This window comes from Hemiscyllium ocellatum, unplaced genomic scaffold, assembly GCF_020745735.1.
Source record: "Hemiscyllium ocellatum isolate sHemOce1 unplaced genomic scaffold, sHemOce1.pat.X.cur. scaffold_470_pat_ctg1, whole genome shotgun sequence".
NCBI lineage: Eukaryota > Metazoa > Chordata > Chondrichthyes > Orectolobiformes > Hemiscylliidae > Hemiscyllium > Hemiscyllium ocellatum.
The window spans coordinates 383,631-398,132 of NW_026869074.1; the positions used below are offsets into that span (position 1 = coordinate 383,631).

At 45.8% G+C, this 14,502-nt stretch overlaps 1 long non-coding RNA gene across 1 annotated transcript; it reads left to right on the forward strand.

Moving 5' to 3' along the window:
• Positions 1 to 1,135: 1,135 nt before the first annotated feature.
• LOC132813777 (uncharacterized) lies at positions 1,136 to 14,268 on the forward strand. The gene is made up of 3 exons (XR_009644169.1): positions 1,136 to 1,237; positions 11,809 to 11,964; positions 14,215 to 14,268. It is a non-coding gene; the product is annotated as an uncharacterized LOC132813777 (long non-coding RNA).
• Positions 14,269 to 14,502: the final 234 nt, after the last annotated feature.

Below are 14,502 nucleotides of genomic sequence, written 5' to 3' on the forward strand. Positions count from 1 at the left end.
GACCTGTCACCTTCATCCCCTCTCCCACTCACCCACTGGACTCTATGCTACTTTCTCCCCACTCTCCTCTCGCTTATCTCTCCACGCTTCAGGCTCACTGCCTTTATTCCTGATGAAGGGTTTTTGCCCGAAACGTCGATTTCTCTGCACTTTGGATGCTGCATGAACTGCTGTGCTCTTCCAGCACCACTGTTCCAGAATCTGGTTTCCAGCATCTGCAGTCATTGTTGTTACCTCCCATCACATGACCCAACATCGCAGCAAAAGCAGGACACTCTGCGCATGCTCCAGCCAAGTGACCCCCGGGTGATTGATGTCAGCACCGGACCAATGAAAGGACGGTGGGCGGAGCTGGAGGACCTAGCGGGTGGTTGGTCCTCCAACCAATCACAGTGAATGAAGGGCGGAGCTAAAGTAAACCATGTGATCACCCTCGCGCCCGACGCAGAGTCGCTGTAATGAATAATCGGGAAGTTATGGAGAGAAAGGAGACGGTAAGGAAATAAATAAACAGGGAAACGGGAGAATAACTGTGTTGCTATCACCGGAGAGGTTTTCCAATCAAATTGTGCACGTCGGAAAACACAAATTTGAACGTCCCAGCCCCATGTTTGCAGTAAATGGAGAATTGCCTCAGCGGCTGCAAGCCAGAGTGAGCGCCGCCATCTTTATTCGGGACAACGGTTCACTGGACACGTGCGCGGCCGCCATCTTTGTAGGGGGCACGGTGCAGCCAGGCGCATGTGCAGCCTGTCTCTGGTCGAGAGTCATTATGATGACAGCAGCCAATCCTGCTCTGATTCACCTCTGGGCTCCCTCAGGACCACTTTGTCAATGTCTCGCTTCGTCAGTCTCGAACCATGGGTGTATTTTTGGTCTGTTTAGTACTGTATTATTACTTTTATAGACCCTTTGTAAATGAGTTTTTCACTGTCGCCCAGCCCCTGACCATGTGCTGCTCTATTTTCAGATTACTGATATCTTGAATATTTTTGACAGTCAATAATTCTTTTTTCCATTAAGCAAGTGTATTGTTCTTCCATTTCTGACTTTTAAATTCTGAACCATTTTGATTCCCTGTAATTCATTTTGCACTCCCCGAAATATCAAATGTGTTTCTCCTTCCACAGATCCCAGTGATTAATGCCAAAGCCCTGTTGCCTGTGGAGAGGGTGATGTTTGACTTTCTTGTACAGATGCAGTTTGTGTGGTGAAGGTGCTCCCACAATGTGGCTGGGTAAGAGACATTACAGATTATTCATTACAGCAACAGTGATGATTTGAAGATAATGTCCAAATCAAGGACAGTTTGTAGTTTTATTATCATGCTTTCACAACAATATTATTGAGAACTTTAGATATGATGGAGATGTTTGGTCAAGTGACCAAAAGCTTTGCTAAAATGTAGGTTTGGAGGGATATCTTAAAAGTGGAAAGCAGACCTGTGAGGTTTTGTCTGCAAATTTCAGACCATGTTGCTTTAGCAACTGTAGAATAATCCAAACAATTGAAATTATGAATTAACAAATCATTGGGAGTTTCGAAGAAAATGGTTTGTCGAGGTCTGAAAGGATGTGTGGTGAAGGGAGCTAGGGATGATCACAGCCAGGAATTATATGAAGAGAGAGTTTTCTAAATTGTTGTTGCTTATGAATTGGAACCTTTTGATGGGTCAACATGTTTTGGGAGAAGTGAGCAAATGGGTGACAGTTTTCAATTTTTCTTGAGATTACAGAGAGGTTGAATTTGGGAGGCTGGCTAGGAGTGTGTTTGGATAATGAAGTCTGGAGATAACACACGATGGATGAGAGTTTCAGTATATGAGCTGAGATGAGGGTGGAATCAGCTAGAAATAGTGGTCTTGGAGTGGGACTGGGCTGTTCCCCTCACCTCACCTCTGGGATTCAGCTGGTTGTTAGGTTGTGAATCAGGCGGTAACACAATTGGGAGCTGCTGCTTGGTCGTCCTGCTAATGACTACTTCCATCACTTTACTGCTGATCGAGTTGGACTGATGGAGGGAAATTGTCTGGGTCGGATTGCCCTATGTTTTTATTTGAACATCCCTGGGCAATGTTCCACATTGTTGATAGATTCCAGTGCTGGAGCGGTGCGTGGCTTGGTGCGTGGCAAGTTCTGGAGCACAAGCCATCAGTATTATTGCCAGAATGTTAGCAGGACCCAAAGCCTTTACACTACTTAACTATTTTGTTGATATTATTCAAACTAAATAGAACTGGCTTAAATCTGTGATGTGAGGAACCGTTGGAGAATGCTGAGATGGATCATCCCACTTTGCATCTGGCTGAAAAGATGACAGCATTTGCAGCAATTACCTTTTGCATGGATGTGTGAAACCCCTCCATCACTCAGGGTGGGGATATTTGTAATGCTTCCTGCAACTAGTTGTTTAATTGTCCATTATCATTCACAACTGGGTGTGGCAGAACTGCAGAGCCCTGATCCACTCCATTGGATGTAGGATCACTTAGCTCTGTTGCTTGCTGCTGATGCTGTTTGAAATGCAGATAGCCCTGTTTGGTAACTTCACCAGGTTGGCACTTGATTTTTAGGTATGCCTGGTGCTGCTCATGGCATGCCCTCCTTTCCTGTCCATTGTGATGGGTGAGTGCAGGATGTACAAACCCAGGAGATTACAGATTGTGCTGGAGTACAGTTCTGCTGTTGTTGTTATCCCACAGTGCCTCAGAGAGATCCAGTTTGAGTTCCTACATATGTCCCATTTATCACGGTGTTAGTAGCACTCAACACAATGGAGGTTTTTCTCAACTTTATAGAACATAGAACTTGGAGAAATACAGCGCAGTACAAGCCCTTCGGCACTCGATGTTGCACCGACCGAAGCCTACCTAACCTACACTAGCCCAATAACCTCCATATGCTTATCCAATGCCCGCTTGAATGACCAAAAGGAGGGAGAGTCCATCACTGATACTGGCAGGGCATTCCATGAACTCTCAACCCGCTGAGTAAAGAATCTACCCCTAACATCTGTCATATACCAACCTCCCCTTAATTTAAAGCTGTGTCCCCTCGTAACAACTGACTCCCCATAAGCGAAAAAAGGTTCTCACTGTCAACCCTATCTAAACCCCTAATCATCTTGTACACCTCTATCAAATCTCTCCTAAACCTTCTTTTCTCCAATGAGAAGAGCACCAAGTGCCTCAGCCTTTCCTCATACGATCTTTCTACCATGCCAGGCAACATCCTGGTCAACCTCCTCTGCATCCGTTCTCGTGCCTCCACATCCTTCCTACAGTATGGCGACCAAAACTGCACACAATACTCCAGATGAGGCCGGACCAGAGTCTTATACAACTGCAACATGACCTCAGGACTCCGGAACTCAATTTCTCTACCAATAAAGCCCAGTACGCCATATGCCTTCTTCACAGCACTATTTACCTGGGTGGCAACATTCAGAGATCTGGGTACATGGACTCCAAGATCCCTCTGCTCGTCCAAACTACCAAGTAGCCTACCATTAGCCCAGTAATCCAACTTCTTGTTACTCCAACCAAAGTGAATGACTTCACACTTGCTACATTGAACTCCATTTGCCACCTTTCTGCCCAGCTCTGCAACTTATCTATATCCCGCTGTAACCTGCCAAATCCTTCTTCCCTGTCCACCACTCCACAGACTTTCGTATCATCCACAAACTTGCTCACCCAACCTTCAAACCCCTCCTCCAGGTCATTTATAAAAATGACAAACAGCAATGGTCCCAAAACAGATCCTTGTGGAACACCGCTAGTAACTGCATTCCAAGATGAGCCTTTACCATCAACTATCACCCTCTGTCTCCTTCCAGCCAGTCAATTCATAATCCAAACCTCTAATGCACCCTCAATGGCATACCTCCGTAATTTTTGCTGTAGCCTACCATGGGGTACCTTATCGAACGCCTTGCTAAAATCCATATACGCCACGTCTACTGCTTTACACTCGTCCACTTCCTTGGTCACCTTCTCAAAGAACTCAATAAGGTTTGTGAGGCACGACCTGCCCTTCACAGAACCATCCTGACTATCCTTGATCACATTTTTCCTCTCCAGATGTTCATAAATCCTACACCTTACAATTCTCTCTAAGACTTTGCCCACAACAGAAGTGAGACTCACTGGCCTATAGTTACTAGGGCTATCCCTACTCCCCTTCTTGAACAAGGGGACCACATTCGCTGTACTCCAGTCTTCTGGTACTATTCCTGTTGACAATGACGACATAGAAATCAAGGCCAATGGCTCCGCTATCTCCTCCCTGGCTTCCCAGAGGATCCAAGGATAAATGCCATCAGGCCCAGGGGACTTATCTATTTTCACCCTTTCCAGTATTCCCCGGACCTCTTCCCTACATACCTCAAAGCCGTCCATTCTAATCACTTGTGACTCAATGTTCACATCAGCAACAATGTCCTGTTCCTGAGTGAATACTGATGAAAAGTATTGATTTAGTGTCTCTCCAATCTCCTCCGCCTCCACGCACAACTTCCCACTACTATCCTTGACTGGACCGATACCTACCCGAGTCATCCTTCTATTCCTGACATACCTATAGAAAGCCTTTGGGTTTTCCCTAATTCTACCAACCAAGGACTTTACATGTCCCCTTCTCGCTGCTCTTAGCTCTCTCTTTAGATCCTTCCTGGCTACCTTATAACTCTCAATCGCCCCAATTGAACCTTCATGCCTTATCTTTACATAGGCCGCCCTCTTCCCTTTTACAAGGGATTCCAATTCCTTATAAAACCACAGCTCCCTCACAAGATCCTTTCCTCCCTGCTTTACTGGTACATACTTATCAAGGACACCCAATAGCTGCTCCTTGAACAAGCTCCACATATCATTTGTGTCCTTCCCTTGAAACCTATTTTTCCAATCCACGCATCCTAAGTCATGCCTCACCGCATCATAATTTCCCTGCCCCCAGCTATAACTCCTGTCCTGCAGTGCACACTTATACCCTCTCCATCACTAGAGTAAAATTCACCGAGTTGTGGTCACTGTCCCCGAAGTACTCACCTACCTCCAAGTCTAACACCTGGCCTGGTTCATTACCTAGAACCAAATCCAGTATGGCCTCACCTCTTGTTGGCCTGTCTACATATTGTGTCAGGAAACCCTCCTGCACACATTGGACAAACACCGACCCATCTAACGAATTCGAGCTATAGCTTTCCCAGTCAATATCTGGGAAGTTAAAGTCCCCCATAACAACCACCCTACTACTTTCACTCTTCTCCTGAATCATCCTTGCAATATTTTCCTCTATGTCTCTCGGACTATTAGGAGGCCTGTAGAAAACCCCTAACAGGGTGACCTCACCTTTCCTATTTCTAAGCTCAACCCAAACTACCTAAGATGGCAAGTCTTCCTCCATCGTCCTTTCTACTGCTGTAGTACTATCCTTGACAAGCAATACCACACCTCCCCCTCTTTTACCCCCATGTCTGACCCTACTAAAACATTTAAACCCTGGAACCTGCAATAGCCATTCCTGTCGCTGTTTTACCCACGTCTCTGTAATGGCCACAACATCGAAGTCCCAGGTACCAACCCACGCTGCAAGTTCACCTACCTTATTTCTTATACTTCTGGCATTGAAGTATACACACTTCAAGCCACCTTCTTGTTAACAGGCACCCTCCTTCGAGATCGATGCCTTGTTCCTAACCTCCCTACACTCAAGCTCCTGTACCTTAAAGCTACAGTCCATGTTCGCATGCCCCTGCAGAGTTATTTTAAACCCTCCCAAAGAGCACTAGAAACCTCCCCCCACCCCCCAAGGATGCTGCTGCCCCTCAGGTTCAGGTGGAGACCATCTTGTTTATAGAGGTCCCACCTTCCCCAGAAAGAACCTCAGTTGTCCAGAAACCGAATCCCTCCCTCTTGCACCAACCCTGTAGCCACGCATTTAACTGTTCTCTCTCCCTATTTCTCGACTCTCTTTCACGTGGCACGGGTAACAAACCCGAGACAACAACTCTGTTCGTTGTAGCTCTGAGCTTCCAACCTAGCTCACTGAAAGCCTGCCTAACATCCTCACCCCTATTCGTACCTATGTCATTGGTGCCAACGTGGATCACGACCTGGGTCTGTTCCCCCTCCCCCTTAAGGAACCGGAAAGCACGATCAGAGACATCACGTACCCTTGCACCTGGGAGGCAACATACCAATCATGAGTTCTGTCACCCCCGCAAAACCGCCTATCTGTGCCCCTCACTATTGAGTCCCCAGTAACTATCACTCTACCTTCCTCTGCCCTTCCCTACAGAGCTATGGGGACAGGCTCCGTGCCAGAGGCCTGAACCTCATTGCTTACCCCTGGTAAGTCGTCCCCCCCGCCCCCCACAATTATCCAAAACGGTATACTTGTTATTGAGGGGAATGGCCGCAGGGGGTCTCTGTACTGGCTGCTTCCTCCCAGTCCCCCTCACTATCACACATCTGTCTATAACTTTTGGAGTAACTACTTCCCTAAAGCTGTGATCTGTGACCACTTCTGCCTCCCGAATGATCCGCAGTTCATCCAACTCCAGCTCCAGTCCCCTAACACGGTCTTGGAGGAGCTGGAGATGGGTGCACTTCCCGAAAGTGTAATCAGCAGGGACGCTAATGGCTTCCCTCACCTCAAACATGTTGCAAGAGGAACATTGCACTGCCTTCGCTGCCATCCCTCTAAAAGGTAAACTTTAAAAAGAAAGCTAGATCTAAAGAAACAAACAAGCAAAATGCAGCACTTACCTGCTTACCACAACGGGTCTTATTATTAGGTGAGAGGAGGAGGGCAGGTGGGAGGCTCTACCCCTGTAGTGCCTCAGGTTCCTCGCCTGCGCGCTTTTATAAAAAATAACCTTCCTAGGTAAGCTAGCGCGACACCAGCTTCCGGGTCCGCTAGGTGCTTAAAAAGGCTTTAAATTTTAGCCGTTTAAAAAAAGCAATAACTGGACTATACCGCGACTTTGTATCCAAAAGGACTGTGTGATGGTCGCTCTTACCGCTGCTGTCATGGACAGATTCATTTGCAGCTGGTAGATTCATAACGTTAAGATGTAGTACCTTGTTCCCTCACCACCTGCTGCAAACCCTATTTGAACAGTTATGTCCTTGAGGACTGAGACAGCTCAGTCTGAGTGACTCTATCAGCTACTGAGTTAGACTCATCTTCCCAGAAGTCCTTCGCTCCTACCTCGCACATCTAATATTCCATGTCTTTTTTTTACTGGAGAAGGATGTGGAAGCTAGAGAGTTTGGGGAAATGAATAGTGATAACTTGAAAAGTGTCTGTTACAGAGGAGGAGTTTCAGGATGTCTTAAATTGCATCAAGGTGGATAAAGCCTTGGGACCTGATCAGGTGTATTCCCGAAATTTGTGGGAAGCTCGGGAAGTGATTGCTGGGCCCCTCCCTGACATATTGGTATTATCGTTCGTGACAGGTGAGGTGCTGGAAGACGGGTGCCATTCCTTTTTTTAAAAAAAATGCTGGTAACAAAAGGCCAAGGAACACGAGAACAGTGAGCCTGAAGTCAGTGGCAGGCAAGTTGTTGGAAGGGATTCTGAGGGACAGGATTTACATGTATTTGGAAAGACAAGGAATCATTAGAGAGTCAGCATGGCTTTGTGCGTGGGAAATTGTCGCTCTAACCTGATTGAGTTTTTTTTTGAATAAGTGCTAGGAAGATTGATGAAGACAGACTGTGGACATTGTCGATATGGGCATTGAACAAGGTTCCACAAAGCAGACTGGTTAGCAAGGTTAGATAACATGGAATGCAGGGAGAACTATCTATTTGGACACAAAACAGGCTTGAAGGTAGGAGACAGTGGGTGGTGATGAAGGGTTGCTTTGTTGACTGGAAGTATCTGAAAAGCGGTGTGCTGCAGGAATGGATATTGGGTCCTTAAATAATGTGAATATATGAGGTAGGTTTACATAAAATAAAAAATTGTAGATGTAGTGGACAGTGAAGAAGTTTGGTTGAGAATACAACAGGATCTTGATCAGATGGGCCATTCGAGTGAGGAAAGGCAGATGGAGTTCAATTTAGACAAATGTGAGCTGCTGCATTTTGGTAAGGCAAACCTGGACAGGACTTAATACATTTAATGGTAAGGTCCTGGGGAATGTTGCTGAAAAAAGGGGTACATCGTTCCTTGAAAGTAGAAGCGCAGGTCAGCAGGGTAGTGAAGTTGGTGTTTAGTATGCTTATATTTATTGGTCAATGCATTGAATACAGAAGCTGGGACGTCATATTGTGGCTGGATAGGACATGTGACAATGAGAACCTTATTCCACGTATGGAGTCAGCTATTACTTGGGAGCATAGCATTAAATTAATGGGTGGTAGGTATAGGACAGATGTTAGGGGTAGATGCTTTACTCAGAGAGTCGTGAGTTCATCGAATGCCCTGCCAGTAGCAATGGTGGAGTCTCCCTTTTTATGGGCATTTAAACGGGCATTGGATAGGCAAATGGAGGATACTGGGCTCGTGTAGGTTAGGTGGGCTTGGGTCGGCGCAACAACGAGGGCCAAAGGGCCTGTAGTGCGCTGTATTTTTCTATGTTCTATGATAAAGTCATTTCAGGAATTCCGTTTTCAGTTCGAATTTTCCTGTTCTGAGAAGGATGTTGTGAAACGTGAAATGGTTCAGACAAGATTTACAAAGATTTGCGAAAGTTGGAGGATTTGGGCTACACGGAGAGGCTAAATCGGCCGGGATTAATTTCCCTTGAGAATCAAAGACGTTTGGGAGATTTATAAAATCACAAGGGGCGTGGATATGGTGAACTGCTGTGGTCTTTTTTTCCCCCACGTTAGGTGAGTCCAAAACTAGTCCACGTGGGTTTAAGTTGAGAGGGCAAAGATTTAAAAGGGATCAAAGGGGCAACGTTTTCAAGCTGAGTGTGGTGTGTGGACGGAATGAGCTGCCAGAGCAAGTAGTGGAGACTGATACAAATACAACATTTAAAAGGCATCCGATTGGGTACGTGATTAGGAAGGATTTTGATGAATTCAGACCAATTGCTGGCAAGTGGGACTCCGTTAGTTTAGGATTGCTAGTTGGCATGGGCGAATTGGTCTATTGTTTCTGAGCTGTACATCTCAGCACAGATAATTCTTGGATCTGAGAAGGTTAAGCAGTGATTTCAAACAGGTGCACATTTGTTCCTGGGATATTTTAATTTGCAGAGAGAGGGTAATTGTTAACAATGTCACAATATTAGTAACTACTTTAAGTTAAATGGAAAATAATGGGAATATGTGACCTATATTTTACTGAGTACATTCTGAGCATCTGGAACAGTCTGAACAGCGGGTGGACACAGATACAGCAGGTGTTCGCAAACAGATTTGCAATTTTACTTTTTACAGAAAGATTGGGAGGCTGTGCGTAAATGTGAGGGGAGTTGGGTCGGGTTTGCAGCATCTCCAGAGGAAGAGCGTACAGCCTTAATGGGCTGAATAGCCCCCAGCCCCTGTGTTCTGTGATACTGCCCTATTCACTGTGAATGATGAAGCTCATCCCAGGGCAGAGAGAGGGAGGAGCCCACCACTCACCTCACAATGGGGGATGGCTTGATTGATGGCAGCTCCAGACCAAAGGGAGGAGAGTCAGTGTGGTCCTGCAGCCAATGGGAGTGAATGAGCGGTGTGGCCAGCAGGACAGCACCTGTCCATGAGCTGTGCAGGTGCAGTGTCACTGGGTGGGGTTGGGAGAGACAGCAGAGACTGGGACAGAGGCTGTTGGACCTGAATTTAACACTCCCAGTAAATTAAAACCAAAAGAACTGCAGATGATCTAAATCAGAAACAACAACCAGGAGGGTCTGGAGAAGCTCAGCAGGTCTGGCAGCATCTGTGACGAGAAATCAGAGTTAACGTTTCAGATCCGGTGTCCCTTCCTCACAGCTGATGTTATTGTGAGAACAAATGTTGGTTTATATGCAGAAGGTAGGGTTTAGGGGAGGATGTAAGGAGTAAAGCAGAGGTGGGGATAGAGAGAGAAGAACGGTTGGATAAAGGAGTAGATAACGATCTGGCTGGGGGAGGGTGACTAGCTGTTAATGGAGACTATTAGTGGCAAACTATAGGTAGTGTGTAATGACAGGCTGTGAGAACAAGGCCTAGTGTGTGGGGTAGGGGACTAGGACATGGGGTTGTTAAACTATGGATAGCCACTAACTGTCTCCGTTGTAAGCTGTTCCACACATACATCACTCCACGATTGGAGCTGCAGATGGGCGGCACAGTGGTTAGCACTGTTTCATCACAGCGCCAGAGAACCGCGTTCAATTCCCACTTCAGGCAACTGTGTGGAGTTTGCACATTCTCCCCGTGTCTGTGTGGGTTTCATCCGGGTGCTCCGGTTTCCTCCCACAGTCCAAATGTGTGCAGATTAGGTGAATTGGCCATACTAAATTGCCCGTAGTGTTAGATGTAGGGGATTGGTCTGGGTGGGTTCCTCATTAGAGGGTTGGTGTGGGTTGTTGGGCTCAAGGTCCTGTTTCCACAATGTAAGTAATCTAATCTAAAAAAAAACATAAATAATATCTTTCCTAAACCCCTCTGTCCTCCTTAAATGTGTATCTTAAAGTTGTTTTCATTAATTCATGTTTCCAGAGTTCATGAAACACTTTCGGAGAATTGTCAGTGTGGAAGGCTCCATAAAATGCAGGTAGTTGTTGTTAATGTCTGACATCAGGAGAAACAGGAATGAACCCTCATTCTTATACCTCTTCTCAGAAGATGGGGCTGGGACTGGAAGGCCATGCTGTGCCTGTCGGTCCTCCAACCAATTGGAGTGAATGAGGGGCGTGGCTATACACAACCACGTGATAAGGTTCACTGGCAGCACAGTGTGTGTTGTGACCAAGGCATTGGAAATGTGTGAAGGTGCAGGACACGGTTAAGGAAAGACATAGTGACCAGGAAGAGAGGGAAATTTTAATGGAACGGGCTGAGACGTTTTACAGAACTTAGTGCACATCGGAAAACACAAATTTGAAAATCCCAGGACCGTGTTTGTGGCAAACGGGAAAATGCTTCAAATGGTGAATGGTGCGAGTGAGCACCGCCACCTTTATTGGGGGCAGTGATTCATGGGACATGAGTGTGGCAGCCAACTTTGTGAGGGGCAAGCTGCAGGGGGACACATGCACAGCTTTGCCTGGCAGGGAGTGATAGGGCAGAATTTACAGAGTGTCAGGGTCAGGGAGTTTTCAATGTCAGAGTGTGATGCTGGAAAAGCACAGCAGGTCAGGCAGCAGCCGATCGGTGGGAAGGAAGATGGACAAAAAAGTGGTGCCGAGTTGTAAGGCTGGATCTGGGGTAAGGTGGGGGGAGTGCAAATGAGGAAACTGGTGAATTCCACATTGATCCCATGTGGTTGGAGGATCCGAACACAGAAGATGAGGCGTTCTTCCTCCAGGCATCAGATGCCTGGGATTTGGCGGTGGAGGTGGCCCAGGACCTGCATGTCCTTGGTGGAGCGGGAAGGGGAGTTAAAGTCTTGGGAAACAGGGTGTTTGGGTTGTTCAGTGTTTTACTGTTACTTTCACAGACCTTTTGTAAGTTAATTTTCCTCTGCTGCCCAACCCCTGACAACGGGCTGCTCTCTAAACGGACTGAATTTTCCACAATCACTTTGCCAGTGAATAATTCCTTTTTACAACAAAAGTGCATTTCCCCTCCATTTCTGACCATCAAATTCTGCAACATTTTCATTCCCTATAATGCATTTTGCACTCCCTGAAATATCAACTGTGTTTCTCCTTCCACAGATCACAGTGATTAATGTCAAAGCCCCATTGCCTGTGGAGAGGGTGATGTTTGACTTCCTGTACAGCTGCAGTTTGTGTGGTGAAGGTGCTCCCACAATGTGGTTGGGTAAGAGATGTTACAGATTATTCACACAGCGACAGAGAAAAGGTGAAAACGTATGTGCAAATCAACAACAGTTTGTATATTTATCATTTTTATAATTTCACAGAAATACTATTGATAATTTCTGACATTAGTCAACAGATGGGGATATTAGGTCAGGTGATCAAAAGAATTGCCAAATAAGCAGGTTTTCGGGAATACCTTAAAGGAGTAAAACAGATATGAAAGGGTTAGGATAGGAATTCCAGACCGTGTTGCCTTGACAACAGTAGAAACAGCCAATCCGGTGAAGCAACGAATAAACACATTGTTGGGAGTCTGAAAGAAAATGAGTTGTTGAGGTCTCTCAGGTTGTGTGGTGCAGGGAGACAGGGATGTTCACAGCCAGGAATTACATCAAGAGTGAGAATTTTAAGTTGCTTGTAAACGGGAGCCTTTTGTTGGATCAACAAGTTTTAGAGCAAGTGAGCATTTGGGCAGTAGAGTTTTAGATATTCTTGAGATTACATGTAAGTTTAATGTGGGAGGCTGGCCAGGAGTGTGTCTGGGTAATGAAGTCTGGAGATAACACAGGGATGGACAAGTATTTCAGTAAATGAGCTGAGACTTGGGTGGGGTTGGGTGATCTCACGAATGTAGAAATAGCAGTTTTGGAGTCAGGCTCCTCCTCATCATCATCATCATCAAGGATCTATCCTTGGTCCCTCCACTTTCTCACCTACATGCTGCCAGGAGGTGACATCGTCCAAAAGCACTGTTAGGTTTCACATGTACACTGACCATGTCCAGCTCTACCTCCCCATCATCCCTCTCCATTGCTCCACTGTTATTCTGTTATCAAACTGCTTGCCACACTCCCACTACTCGATTAGCTGCAATTTCCTCCAATGAAACATTGTAATGGTTAAACCCATTGCCTTCAATTGCTGTTACAAATTCCTTTCCCTTAATGCTGACCCCCTCTCTCTCACTGGGGACTGAGGCAGAACTACACTCTTCACAATATTGCTATCCTATTCTGACCCCAAGGTGACCTTCTGATCAGACATCTACACAATCACAAGCACCAGGAATTCCAATCTGTAAAATGTTGCTTGTCTCCCCCTCGCCCCAGCTCCATTGCTACTGAAACCCCTTACCCGTGTTGGTGTTGCATTAAAGTTGTCAAAACTAAAACAGAACCCTTGATTCCGTGACTGACACAGAGTCTGGTTCTAGGTTCCCTCATGCTGGGACACATCCTGTCAGTCTTTACCTTGTCAAACCCCTGAGGAAGCCGATATGTTTGAAAGAGTTCACTTCTCATTCTTCCCAAATCGAGCGAGTAGAGTCCTGACTTCTTCAGCCTTTTATTAAAAGAGAATCCCTTCAAACCAAGGATCATCCCAGTCAATCCCCTCTGAATGCCTCCGATGAAGTGATGTCTTACCTTAAGTAAAGGGACCAAATCTTCTCTCATTACTCCAGATGTGGTCTCACTCGCACTTTATAAAGTTGTTCTCAGGTATATACTTCAAACTCTTATCCTGCAAATCCCTTGAAATCAGGAGCAATATTCCATTCCCCTTCCTGATGACCTGGTGTAACTTTGTGCTAGCTTGCTTTGTTTCCTGCACATTTACCTCTTGGTCCCTTTGTGGTGCAGCTTTCTACAGTTTCCACCAATTAAATAGTCCTCTGTTCTTTTTATTATCTCCTCCAAAATGAACAACTTCACATTTTCCCAAGTGATACTCCATTTGCCAACTTGTTGCCCACTTTTCCAATGAATCCCTCTCTGTAAACTGTTTATAATCCTTTTGGAACTTTACTGTTATGACTTTCCGAGGCGATTTTCCCCATCATTCTTCTAAACTTTTCCTGGGAACACTGGGCCGTGGGAAGCATGCAGAGTTCCTGTCTTTTAAGGGATACTCTATGGAATGACTGGGAGGAGCTTACTGCCTATTTTTTCAGAATGGTGACAACTTGCCCCTGAAGCTGCATGAACCTTTCACCCCACCCCCCATGTCTTATTGATGAGGCACAGCGGCAGCACAGAAGGAAAGAAGAAGCAGCAAATCCTGCTCTCCACATCTCACTAACTCTTGAAACATTCTCTCCCATGTGTCAAAGATCTGCCCTGTTTAGTCACATGAAGTCCCAAGATGGAAACTGATAGAAACCCACATAGATTTCCCTCTGAACTGACTGCTAACCTCCACAAGGGGTAATGTGTCCAGTCATCCTGGCCCTGAAGGAGGGGATGGTGAGAGTTTCTAACCTGATCTGACAGTGACGGATTTTATAAACTTGTATTACAGGTGGATATTCAGATGGTAACCTCAGTATTTGTAACACCAAACTCTGACAGAATTACTCATTTCATCAGGAGCTGGATATTTGCATTTAGTTGTGAGTATTGTATTCCAGCTCATTCCTATTTGATGCTTAAAAGTTCTCCTTTGAATCAAACCATCCTGTCAATAGATCTCCCCCAAGTCTGTCTTATATGTCTTGTCAACAGTTTATAATGAGCTGATGAGTGTAAGTTCTGTAAACCCCTCTGTCACAGTGCAGCCACAATTGCCTTTGCTACAAGGAGAACAATC